The following is a 14,057-nucleotide window of genomic DNA, read 5'->3' on the forward strand; positions in this document are numbered from 1 at the left end:
TTATGGAAAGTCAAAGGCATGTGTTTAATAAATACCTCTTGAAATCATAGTCATTTTATAGATTCAGTGAGACATCAAAGAACTACACAAACTGGCTAACAAACCCCAATGTAGTCATGATCTGTCCTCAAGAAATTATAATCTAAGGAATGCAAGGGAGATTTGTACAGATAGATTTATACAAGAGAAAACAAGGGAAGTGTTGAAATCAGCTATATAGCGTAGTGTATTTGTCACACATTCTCTATTGCACATTTACACTTTTTTCCCCACTTCAGTCCTTTGGGCTAAGTACCCTTAACTGTAGTTGATTGTGTGTTAAATCTTTTGTGGACAGACTGGAACAAATTGTAGGAGTATCCATTGACCAATTGCGTGTGAGTGATTCCTTACCCTACATTAAGCGTACTTCAGCTTTCAGGTGGAGAATGGCATGGGGAAGGTGTTGTGGAAATAAGACCCAGACATGTTTGAAACAAGGCATTTGTTCCCGCACTCCCAGTCTGCATACAGGAGGAAGGGAGAGGAATATTACCAGCAAAAGGGGTGATGACTTCGGCCTCACTTCCATGGGTTCTCTACTCAGGAGTGGAACCCAAGATGCCCCCCTCCTGCCATCTTTCCAGAAATTGTTTTGAAATCCGCAAGAGGAAAAGCTCTGGTACTCATAAGTTATATACATTTGAGAAGTGGTCCCTGTATGCATTTTGAAAGCAAGAGAAGGATCGTAAAAAGGTAAGTTATTAATCTGAAAGAAGATTTGAAAAGAAAAGAACAAACAATATTCATTCAGAAAAACAAAGAAGATATGACAATATGGGAGTAAACTAGAATGTTTTGTTAGGTTTATTTAAACTTTTAAAATATGTGATATAAAGTTATTTTGATTATGGAAGCACTGATTCTTCTCATCAGAGGAGGAATGGCCTTTTTCTACTTCCTTCCAAGATTTAGCTTTGTTTGTCAATTTCAATTGTTAAATTGTGTTGCTTTGATTTATTTTATCCCTTCATTTTCCCAAATGTTATGTAGTATATGTTTAATTTTGAAATTTAATTCAATTAAAATAAATTCTAAGTAGTCATATTAAGGATTTTCATATTTTTTTCATTTTATTTTGTAGTTCTTAGAGAGGTAATGGTATTGATAATAATAATAGTAGTAGTATTTTTATTTTATTTATATTCCAGATACTTAATGTATGCCATTTTATTTCACTGTCACAGTAGTGCTATAGGTGGGCATTATTATCTTCCATTTTATGGCTGAGTAAAATGAATCGCACAGAATATAATCAGATATGTCCAAGGTACCATAACTATTAAGCAGAAGGACTAAGATTTGGACCCATGTGTATTTGATTCTTTTTTGATCACTATACTATACCCATACATATGTGTATCAATGTGCATCATTTTATATGGATATGTGCCATATGTAGCAGCTCCTTTTCCCCTTTCCTGGAAATTTCTTAAGGCTTTAGTTGGATAGATCAAATTTGAACAGAGTTGGAAGTGTGCCTGTCAGTGGGGAGAATGCATTAACTGAGCAAAGAAAATGTATCAGTGCTCTTGGGTTTAGGAAAGCAGAGGACATAGTTAAGGAACTCCAGATAACTGATATGCATTGTCTGAATTAGGATGTTGGGTCAAAAGCTTGGAAAGGCAGTCAGAACAACTTATGGGAGACCTTGAATGCTTGATTTAGAATTTGAGGCTTTACTTTCCAGGCATTGGAAGGTTTCTGTTAGAGAAGTGACATGATGAGAAGCAATCACAAATAAGGTCCATCCTGGAGCCACCTCTTAGCTCAGCTTCTCTGAGCACTATGCAATTACTAACTTTCAAAAACAGGTTGTTAACTCATATCGACAGCAGCCACCATCCCATTATGCTAGTGTTCCAGGGACTATGTCAGGTTACGATAGTAATCTCATATTTCCTACTTTTTAGTAGCCTCTCACACTTATAAGTAAGCTTGCCTTTAAAAGTGAACAGACTTTTGCAATGACATTTTCTCATCAGCCCATCCCTGACCAATAACTTCTCTTCAGACTGCATGTTTTTGTCTGGCATGCTTAGGTTTGTGACATCTACTGCATTAGCTCTTTGGGAAAACTGTCTACATAATGTTTTGGGCTGCATTTATCAAAATCAAACCATGAAGGTAAATACCAATGAGAGGAGCTTCATTGTACATCTCATCCTTAGTTGATAATTGATGGAATATTTTGTATTTCTTAAATTCTATCTCAGTACCTTGCCAAGAAACTGTTGGATACCCCTGTGCAATTGCAATTTAGTATTTCTGTCATTTTTGAAAAGAAATTAAATGATGTGTTCCAGGAAGGGTTCACATTTGCTCATTATTTCTGGCTTAATCAAGTTAGGGAGGGAAGGAAAAAGAAAACAAAACTGCTAAACCAGAGCACCTGTAACCAGTGTTGCCGGAAATTATGACTGTTACTTTGACATTTTTTTTTTGTGGTGTAGGGGTCTAATTATTAGGCTGTTTATAATATTATTTAAGCACTCATTAAATGTGCTGCCATTTAATAGCCTTAGCTGACCATGAACCTTTATTAAAAATCTTAGAAAGGTGCTTTTTAAAAAAAATCTTGTGTTTTTCCATAATTCATCCCATTGGATAACTTAAGAGAGTGGACTTTGGCCAGCAGATTGCAGCAAGGAGTGAATATTGGGGGCTGTGTGTGAGGGATGCTCAAAATTTGTAATAGTTCCCAGATGTTCCTGCAGTAGTAACGCAAATTATGGAAAATAAATCTGGAAAAATAATATATATAATGAAAATAATAGGAGATTGGAAAGAGGAGGCATCAAATATAAAACGTGGAATATTTTCATCTTTAACTTTTGAAAATAACCAACTTTTACAAAGGAATGGAAGAATTTGAAAATTCATGTATGGAAGAAAAGTGCAGATTTTCTCAAAGATGCAGATAAATTAGCTTCTCTATTAAATTAAATCTTTGGATCTGTGTAGATTTTTTTTATAAGGCAGACTCATAGATGTACTTGTTTGTGTTCAAGACTTCTTTCAGCTATCACGTAACATGAAATCAGCTTTCTGAAGCAGTTTATAATCTCTTGGCAATCTTTTTAAAGAGTTGCTTGCTCCCAGCTGCTTAACTCAAAATCTTCAAGTGTCTGTCAGGACTTTACAGGTGAAATAAACAGCAATCTGCAGTGTATTGACAGAAGATTGTTACAATTATCTTCTCTGCACTTATACCTTGGTGATGATATAGAAGTGTTCTAACATTAGCTTTACTCCTTCAAATTAGTATTTGTCTCCAGGAAAGCTCCTGTTAAAATGAAAATTTGTAAGTGATAGGCAACCCATCAGCATGTAATAATTATATGGATCATCTCGTTATATTACATAAGCCTTGGTGAAATACAGCAGGCTTTGAGAGGTGATCAAATGTAGAAAGCTTGGTTTGTCTGATAGAGGTGAGGACTGAATGGTGGGTGGCAGTTCTAAGCAGTTACAATAGTTTGTAGATGGAGTGCCAGGAAAGAAATGTTAACAAAATGTAGAGCGAGAAAAAGTGACAGAAATGAACCAGCCTCATAATTTGTCTGACTCTGCTTTTCTTAGCCTAGTGTTTTAAGAGCTGAAATACTAGATCTTGAGGCTAGCTGCATATAACAGGAAGGAGAGAGGGTAGTGGTATAACTCATTTCCTGCCCTCAGTAATATGAAGTGTGTTGGTCAAGATCTCATTCAGTTCAATATGGCCAGCACTAATCCCATGATGCACTCTCCTGATTTGTGTATAGCAATATGAATAGTTCAACTTAAAAAGCACCAGCCAAGCTGTTCCAGCTATGGTATACCATTTTTTTTCCTTATAGCAACAAAAAATTCATTGAACAGGATTGATTCCTTGTCACAACCTATTGTTCTAAGGGCTGTTTTTGACTCTGTGTTATAGGAACTTGCTCAAAGTAGCTCTCACCAGATTGTTGCTAGCAATAACTAATAATAGTAAGATACCTTTTGCTTTCTCTTGTTGATGGTACAAATTACACAGACCCTCTTTCTCCTGCTTGGTCCTGGCTCCAGCTTCTCAAACTGGAAAAAAATAACTGTTAGTGTTTCTTGGCTCACTACTGGGCTCACTTTTTTCTGTCTCTATATTTGTATTTAGGAAAATGGTACAGGGATGAGTCTCACCCAGGGAGTTTAGTAAAAATATAGATTCCAAGGCCCCACCACACACCTTCTGAATGAGAATCTCCTCAGGCAATTTTGCTGCATACTTAAGTTATAGAAATATTGCTCCACACTCTCTCCATTAGTGATTTCATCAGTAGCCATAACTGTTCGTATAATTTGTGTGCTCACAACCCATAAATGTGTCTTTGAAGCTCTTGTCTTGTGTACTTTGTTGCCCCTTGACAACTCCTCTTGGATATTTCAGAGAAATCTCATACTTAACATGTACAAACAGAATTTTTAATGTCCTCTCCAAACCTGTTCCTGTCACAGTCCATATCTCAATAATCTGGGGGATCATTCATGGAATTTCTGAAGCATTCTCCATCCTTCCCTTTGCCTTAGTCACTTTATCCAGTCTGTCAGCAAGGTTTGGTGATACTTCCTCCAAATCATACCATGGCTCCAAGTAATGTCATCTACTATTTTCCAAATCCATCCATTATCTTTTGTTCAACCCACCATCATGTCTATGTGACTTATGAAGTAGGCTTCTTATTGGTCTGCCCCCTTTGCCTCCAATTGCCTTCAGATTTGTTCTCCATTTGGAAGCCAGTGTTGTCTTTTTAAAATACCATGCTAAAGTTTCAGTGACTGAGAGATCTCAAATGGAGTCAAGAGGTCATTCTGGAGGTAACTCTTATGCATTATATGGATATTCCTTTTTAGTTTTTAGTTTATTAAAATAGTTAGAAGGAAATATGTGAAATTGTTGAACTGCAATCCAGTATCCTTGATTCTTGAAGGCAAGCATATAACTATATAGCTTATATGGTATGACCATGTGATTGTGAAAACCTTATGGCTCATAATCCCTTTACCTAGTGTATGGACAAATGAGTAGAAAAATGGGGACAAAAAGTAACTGAATAATTCGGGGAGGAGGGGTATGGGATGTTTTGAGTGTTCTTTTTACTTTTATTTTTATTTTTGGAGTAATGAAAATGTCCAGAAATTCATTGTGGTTATGAATGCACAACTATATGATAATACTGTGAATGACTGTTTTACATTTTGAATGATTGTATGGTATGTGAATATAGTTCAATAAAAAAAGAAAAGAAAAAAATTCTATGTACTTCCTCTGTTGAAACACTTTAATGGCTTCCCATTGCTCTTCAGATTCATCTCAGACTTCTTACCATGGCCTGTAAGACCGTGCATGGTTGGCTCCAGCCCACCTCTCCAGTCTCCTCTTCCTGACCCCAGCACTCTCCCCCTTGCTACCTGTGCTCCAGCCACAACAGCCTTCCCTTTGTTCCTGAGGGTTCCCTGCCCTGGAACCTCTATAGGTGCGGTGGCCTCTGCTTCGAATGCTCTTCTCCCTAATCCTTGGCTCTTCACATTGCAGATTCCTTCTCTCACATCAGGGATCAGGTTAAATGTCGCCTTCTTGGGGAGGCCTTTCCTCTTCACTCTGTTTCATTCTATTTAACACTCCATCCTCCCCAGCACACAATATTCTCTCAGTTCATTTTCTCTTTCCTCTATAGTACTTGACATTTTGTAGTTACTTAACTTGTTTATTTCTGTTTCTTTCTTGAGACTATACACTCCTTAGGGGAAGGAACTGTGCCATTTTAATCACCACTGTATACTCACTGCCCAGCCCAGTGCCTAGTCAATAATAATAAGCACACAATGCATATTTATTAAATGAATTCATTAAATTTTCAATTTTGTTTGTTTGTTTTAGTCTTTAATGTAGGGCCAGGAAGTAGTAGATAGGAAACAGAATTTGGGTATGATTTGAAAAATAACTGGTTTTGAAAGTGGAATCCTAAAAACTAAACTCTAAAATAGCGTTGTAATAATTGACTCCACTTTATCCCATCCTTCATCTATCATGCTTTTATATCATTTACATATGCACATATTCAACAACATTAACTAGCCAACACTTACTTCCTTTAGTTGTATAATTCACAGTAGGACTTTTGTACCACAAGTTTTTTTAAGTCAACATTTCAGGCACAGAAACTAATTTTTGTTTCCATTTATGTGGAAAAAGTGCAAACATAGGTTGACCTAGATTCAGGTACAAAATAGGCAGTTCCCTACATATTCTGACTTGAGGGAGGTTATAAAAGCAAATAAAACCAGGAAGTATTCTTTCAATCTTGATTTTTGTAACTAAAATCCCATCATTTAGAGTATAAGTATTTTCCTCTCCCTAGGATTCTTTTAAAATCATATATGCATGGAAGATCATTGCATTATCACACTTCAGTGTACCTGGGGTCTGTTGGATAACTTTTTTTTCTTTTTTTTTTACTAGCAGGACTAGATAGGATTAAAATCTTTTTTTTTTTTTTCCCTCTGAAGGAAGACTGAACGCCAGGAGAAAACCGACCCCTATATAACTCTGTGATAGCATTATTTCACTGTTAAACAGAAATATTGGTTTAGGTTTCTGCCTCATTACTGCATTATGAGTGCATCAAAAACCAAAAAGGAACTTTTCTCATATTTGAACAAAACGTCTAAGTATTCACAAAATTTTTTTTGAAAGAATGTGTGAATTATATATATAACACTATTTTTTTATGCCGATTAAGGTGTTTAAAAACAAACAAAAATATCCTTTACGAAACTTGTATGATACATTAAAACATGCATAAATTTGTCTAGGGACTTTGATAGAAGAAATAACTCCTTGGTCTTTTTTCAGTGAAAATTAATAAGGTAGTTGATGTTGAATATTATGTGCCACTTGTTATTTTTATCATTGTAGTACTGATTTGATTAGTTAATTCTTACATGAGTTGCCTTTGTTTTCTTCTTTCTTATCTAACCATTTTCACCTTCTATGCATAGCTTATTTTTGTTAAGTGGTACAAATATTGAGTAATGTTTATTGATGTTGGCACACTTTTCCCAATCCTTCTGTGGCCTTTCTCCTCATTACCTTATCTGACACTCTTTACACTGTATTTTTACTATTCCTGCAAAACTTATTCTAGTGAAATATAGAAGCCATAGTTTTTAATCCTTTATCTAATATTATGCCCATAGTAGAAATTGTAGCTACATCTGGGATATCATTAGCAAGTTAAATGTTGAATATCACATCTTGGATTTTGGCCTCATATGAGTCATTTGTCTTTTGAACAAGGTGTGTCCAGTGTTGGAAAGAAATCATAGCACAGGTCTGTGCTGGAGTGCCAAAAAGTCTTTCAAAAAGAGTCACCACACCCAAACCTAAAGCATTTTCAATAGCTAAGATTGAACGTAATTAAAATTTAATATACCCCTTCTTATTTGTCCTTTAAGTTTCCATGAAAAATAGCATTTACACAATGTGTGTCAAGTTTAATTTCTTGAATTTTAAAGATTTGTCTAGATTAGTTTTGTTTTTTCCAACATACATATTTTAAAATATTAATTGCTTCTCCATGAAGAGTAACTGTGCTCTGTGGAGGCTGACGGCCTGGATGAACTGATGTCATCATTGTGGTCCTTGGACAGGCTTCCTCTGTTCATTACACAGGGAATACTCATTTGGGGGATGAGGAAGAGACCAATGCTGTGCCTGTGGACAGAGATCATTGTTTTTGGTACTAGAATATCCCCTTAAATATATATTCTTAAGAAGAATACTTTTTTGTTGTTCATTTATTTCTGTAGAAGAGAAATTCCTTGGTCAACATACCTTCTAAGACTATAGAGTATGAAAACTATTCAGTTTTATTTTTCATCATATGTTCACATTTTTGATCATGTAAAATTAGCCAGATTTTTTTTCTCTTTTTTTGGATTACTACATAGGTTTCTATGTTTTGTATGAGGATGGTTGTTATAAGTAGAAAAGGTAAGTCTGGTCCTAGTTGTGTGCCCACAAACTTGATGGGAAGCCTAAAGAGAGGAGTGATGGAGACCATTTTCCTTTGTTGCACACAAGCAGATTTATGCCCTCATTTGAGAGAATTTGCATGCGTGCTCCAAACAGCCACAAAATCCTTCATTGTTCCAGCTACTCCCTTCTAGACCCAGTTTAGTTGATCAATCTCCTACCTGAATTGACACAGGTTCTAGGTGTTATTAGACCTTAACTCCAGGGGAAAGAAAAGGATCACTTTCTTGCTCTTGATTCTATATTTATTTATATAGCCTAAGATTACCTTAGCTATTTTAGCTTTGGAAATAAATCATAAAGATGATTTTATGTTTCATAATGCAAATCTTTTTGCAACTTGACCTTGTATTCCATGTTATGTCTTTGAAATGATTACAAGCTGCTGTGTGCAGTCCTGATTTGTGCATTTTAAAGGCTGTGCTATGCTGCACTGTGTGGATATACTACTTGGATATATGTTCCTTCCTCTCTTGATGATCTCTTGGATGACTTCCACACTTGTGCTCTCACACACAGTGCTTTCATGAACTGTACTGCATAGTGGTTAACAAAACAGACTCCAGAGCTGGATTGCTTGGGTTGATGGTCCTGTCACTACTAGATATGTGACTTTGGCAAGTCGTAAACCTCTGTGCCTCAGTTCACTCATCTGTAAAATGGGCATGTTTCCTAAGAAGTAGGTGTTTATGGGAAAATTGAGTAGAAATGTATGAAGGCCTTAAAACGGTACCTGGCGCATAAGAGGTGCTATACAAGTGTTGACTGTGTATTTATTAATAGTATCCTTTTACATGTGTGACACCTTTTCTTCAGAAAGTACCTAGAAGGGGAATTTTTAGGCCATAACATAGGGTTGTCTTCAACTTTACCAAAAAATTGCTAAGTTGCTCTCGAAAGACATGTTACCAGTTTACACCTACCTGTTTACCCTCATCTTCACCAACACTTTGTGTTGTCTTTTATTTTTTTTCAGTCTAATGGATGATGGGATATCTCTCTGTTATTTTATTTGCATTCCTTCATCAGGAGTGACATTGAAAATCTTCTTTTAATTGGCCTTTCTGGGAATTGCCAGTTAATATCCTTTGCTCAAAATGAAACATGCCATACTGGATATAAGTATACAAAATTAAAATATAAAGAATCTCCCCAACTTCAAGACACTGTTTATCTCTAGGAGGGAGAGGCAGGAATGCAATGGGAGAATAAGGCTTAGGTGTATCTAACATTTTATTTCCTTAAATAACAAAAATTTGAAGAAAATTTGGACAATACTCATTTGTTAAATCTGGGTGATGATTAGCTGGCTATATTTTATATTATTTTTGTCCCTTGATAATATTTACAGTATTTCACAATTTAAGAAAGAAATTAATTTAGGTTTTATCACCAAGCCAGGTATTCATAATTGGGATTCAGACGTCTTTTTGATTAGAAGTTCTTTTGTACCTTTTTCACTTTAACTGTATTGGTTTTGCCTCTGCTTGCCAAAATATGTTTGGAATGGGCATGAACAGGGCATATCTACATTGAAGGGGCTGAGCATCTAACTCTCACCTCTTACTTCACAAATAAATTTCTGTAGAAGAGGTAATCCTCATGCTACATTACAAAAAAACTTCTTCTAGTGCCATCTTGGCAGCTCCACTATTTAGAGAAAGAAACAGTATTTGGGATATAAAATAAAGATTTCACTTATGCCTACCACATCCATCTTTCCCATAATATTAAAAATTGTGGAAATAAAGAACAGGCTTGGATTTAAGTCAAATTGTCATGTGCTTTTGGTGACGAAGGGAGTGTTGATATATGAAAGAAGGACTGAGTGGAACTTCTGTGTGGCACAGCTACACATTTTGACTGGATGGTCCAGAATGAAGGATTAAATAAAAGACCAGTTGTGTCTTTTATCTAGCTGTTTACTGGAAGTGTTTATGCTGAGCGTGTCTTTGGAAGAGATGATTCTGAACATGACATCTAACTGCTTGCACCACATGGCTGTGTAAATGGGGGAAGTCAGCTCCTGCTCTTTAAAAACTCTTCAGTGTAAACATCTCAACCTTCTAACTGTAAACCTGCTTCGTTATAAATATTGACAATTCGTTATAAAGATTCCACAGAGTATTCTTCTAAAAACAGAATAGAAAAGAATCAGTAGAATAAAAAAATATTATTTATATACTTTTCCAATGCAGCTATAAATATAAAATGCAAGAAATGTGATCTATATAAAGTAATGTAATAAAAATTTTAAAGATTCTATATTGTGTCCTAAAAATTAAAAAAAAAAAACTAGTGAAATCAAAACAATAGCTATCCTTTAGTTAATAAAATTACTAGAACCAAAAGTGGTTAAGAATGTGTCCAGGTAGTACATTGGCTGGAATGAATGCTGAGGGTGGAGCTTCTCCAACTAATAAGAAGCAAGTTTAGCCCTATGGCCTTTTTTATGAAGATCATACAAAAATAAATAAAGTAAAAGAAAATGAATAAAAGAACAAATTTTAATTGTGTCAGTAAATTGAGCCCTGTGCAAGGAAAATAGAAACAAATGTTGAACTTTAAAAGCAGGAGACTCCAGCATATGTGACCCTTAATTAAAATTACAGCGTTAAACTCTTGAAATTTTTATATATCTTCTTCCTGTTCATAACAACAAAATGTGAGGTATAGCTTTGCCTATGTTCACATCACATTAATGTTAAAATAATAATAAAAAAACATAAAAGAACATTAACTAAAAGAATAACTTGTATCCATGGATAAAATGTATCCATGATATGGATATATACGTCAATGACCTTTGAGATGTCTGCATAATATAACCTTACATATATACACCTCTCTGGTTGGCTTCAACAATGTTAGTCTATTTGGTTGTAAATTTGTGCTTCTGCCTTTTACCACCAGTCTACGCAGAAGTTGCAAAGTAAGAGCCCTTTGCTGCCTGATATATTTTGTTAAGACATCTTTGGGTTTTTAAAAATACTTTTTTTGAATTGGAAGATTTTATATAAAAAACAGGTTTTGTAGCTTTAAAAAATTAGGGATCTGGCAACAATGAGCATATATTTTCACTTATCAATAGCATCAGCCCTAATTTTTCAGTGTTTTTCTTAGCATCTCAAGAATAGTTAGCAATAGATGAGTATGCAGGGGCAGTCATACCCTGTTGTATAACACAAACCAAAGAAAATATCTTAAAATAGCTTTTTATATTACATCACCCTCTTAATAGTTAACCAGTAACTAAGTGATAACAATAATCTAAAAATCATTCGTTAAGGAAATTAGTGTGTGCATGTTACTATAAGAAAGCAAATTATAATAAAACCTTAATTATAAAAGTATAAATAGTAAAAAAAAATTAGGAACATCAAATTTATAAGAGAAAACATGGAAAATAAATTTGGGGAAAATAAATTTGGGGAAAACTAGTTCCTGAGAAGAGAAGATGATTATGGTGTGATAATAAAATAATAAAATATGTTACAGAATATTCTATTTTAAATGTTTTACTAAATAGAAGATACCACAATTACATATCAAAAAATTTTTACTTGGATACAGTATAAAGTACTTCGCTTCTTGATTTCAATATGATTTCTGTTTTAGATATTTAAATAGGTTAAATGAGTCAGGAGGGGCAAGATGGCAGCTTAGAGAGGAGTGGAATTTTGTCTGTCCCCTGGAACAACTAATAAGCAACCAGGAACAACTAGTAAATAATTTGGAATAACTGCTGGGGGACAACCGTGACTGTCCACACATCGTCCACCAACCTGGATTGGGAGGAATGCCTGAGCTGACAGCATAAAATCTGTAAGTAAAAACTGTGGAACTGTGTCAGGAGCCCCCTGCCCCCACGGCAGGTTTAGCTGCAAAAGCTTGCTGTGGTAGAGAGCAGAATTCTCTGAGCAAGTAAATATAGCTCAGCTGACCTTCAACTGGGGTTTTAATTAACAAGTGTGGACTGCTGAATACAAGCTACAAACCCCCAAAAGCAGACAGAGGCTTTTAGTGATGACTGAACTTAAAGGACCAGAAGACTCATTGACCCAGGAGGGGGAGCCCAGAAGACCAGGTGTACCTCTGGCCAACAACTGAAACTGGGGGGCCATGTACTGGCTCCAAAAGGGGGCCTTCTGTCCTGTTTTCTCTCTCTTGACTTGAGGGGCTAGAGGAGAAAGACTCAACCATTTTCAGTTTGCAGCACTCTGACCCAGACAGGGGTAGAGATAACAGAGTCAGACAATTTAAATGCAGATGATAACTCCCTAGGCGGTATATCTTCCCTAAGAGTAAGGAGGTGGGCCCAGCTTTCCCTTCAGAACCAGACCCCAGAGCCTGAGGGAAAACAGCCAGAACAGAAACTGAAGTGACCACACCTCGTTACACCAGTTGGGAGCAATAGGCTGACAGGTGCCACCTGCTGGGCAGGTTAGGAAAAGCACAATAACTAGAGACCTCACAGGAAAGTCTATCATTCTTCTAAGATATACCCTGAATCTAACCCCATTCTGACACCTGAACGCATGCTGGTCTGGGAAAATCTGATTGGGGTAACCAAGGAAACCAGATGCCTAGACAACAGAAGACTACAATCTACACTAGGAAAAATGAAGATATGGCCCAGTCAAAGGAACAAACTTACACCTAAATCAAGATACAGTTTAGAGATTGTTTCACTTTAATGAATCAATCTATCAAAGACTTTCAAAAAATATGCTAAATGAAATAAAAAACCAAATCAATGAGATCAGGGAAGATATAGCAAAAGAGATGAAGGGTATGAAGAAAACACTGAGTAAACATAAGGTAGAAACAGAAAGTTTGGAAAAAAAAAACTGGCAGAATCTATGGAAATGAAAGGCACAACACAAGAGATGAAAAACACAATGGAGACATACCACAGCAGATCTCAAGAGGCAGAAGAAAACACTCAGGAACTGGAGAACAAGACACCTGAAATCCTACACACAAAAGAACAGATAGGGAAAAGAATGGAAAAATATGAGCCACATCTCAGGGAATTGAATGACAACGTGAAGCACATGAATGTACATGTCATGGGTGTCCCAGGAGAAGAAGAGAGAAAAGGGGCAGAAGCAATAATAGAGGAAATAATCAATGAAAATTTCCCATCTCTTATGAAAGACATAAAATTACAGATCCAAGGAGTGCAGCATACTCCAAACAGAATAGATCTGAATAGACCTATGCCAAGACACTTAATAGTCAGATTATCAAACATCAAAGACAAAGAATCCTGAAAACAGCAAGAGAAAAGCGATCCATCACATACAAAGGAAGCTTAATAAGACTATGTGTGGATTTCTCAGTAGTAACCATGGAAGCAGGAAGGAAGTGGCCAACCAAGAATACTATATCTGGCAAAACTGTCCTTCAAATATGAAGGAGAGTTTAAAACATTCTCTGACAAACAGACAATGAGTTTGTGAACAAGATACCTGTGCTACACAAAATACTAAAGGGAGCACTACAGCCAGATAGGAAAAAACAGGAGTGAGAGGTTTGTAGCACAATTTTGGGTGATGGTAGCTTGGCAATGTAAGTACACTGAACAAAGATGACTGTGAGTATGGCTGAAAGAGGAAGGTTAGGAGCATGTGGGACACCAGAAGGAAAGAGGGAAGATAAAGAGTGGAACTGTATAACACAGTGAAACCTAGAGTGCTCAACAATTGTGATAAAATGTACAAATATGTTTTTACATGAGGGAGAACAAATGAATGTTAGCCTTGCAAGGTGTTAAAAATAGGGTGGTATGGGGGATAAATTTACCATCAGTGCAAACTAGAGGCTATAGTTAACAGAAACATTGTATTATGCTTCCTTTAATGTAACAAAGGCAATATACCACAGCTAAATGCTTTTAAGAGGGGGACATAAGGGAGGGGTATGGGGCTCAACATTGGTGATGTTGTCTGACTCTTTA

The 14,057-nt window shown here is 36.0% G+C and overlaps 1 protein-coding gene and 1 long non-coding RNA gene across 2 annotated transcripts in view; one reads left to right on the top strand and one right to left on the bottom strand.

Annotated features, from left to right (window-relative positions):
- Positions 1-14,057, top strand: part of ADGRV1 (adhesion G protein-coupled receptor V1) — a 635,274-nt gene that overhangs the window by 277,689 nt on the left and 343,528 nt on the right. The gene's annotated exons all lie outside the window — the stretch shown is intronic.
- Positions 7,653-14,057, bottom strand: part of LOC119508216 — a 37,695-nt gene continuing 31,290 nt past the window's right edge. Inside the window, exon 3 of the long non-coding RNA XR_005211428.1 lies at positions 7,653-7,774. This is a non-coding gene — a long non-coding RNA (uncharacterized LOC119508216). The remainder of the gene's footprint in view (positions 7,775-14,057) is intronic.

The sequence above is a fragment of the Choloepus didactylus genome, chromosome 13, assembly GCF_015220235.1.
Source record: "Choloepus didactylus isolate mChoDid1 chromosome 13, mChoDid1.pri, whole genome shotgun sequence".
Taxonomy (NCBI): domain Eukaryota; kingdom Metazoa; phylum Chordata; class Mammalia; order Pilosa; family Megalonychidae; genus Choloepus; species Choloepus didactylus.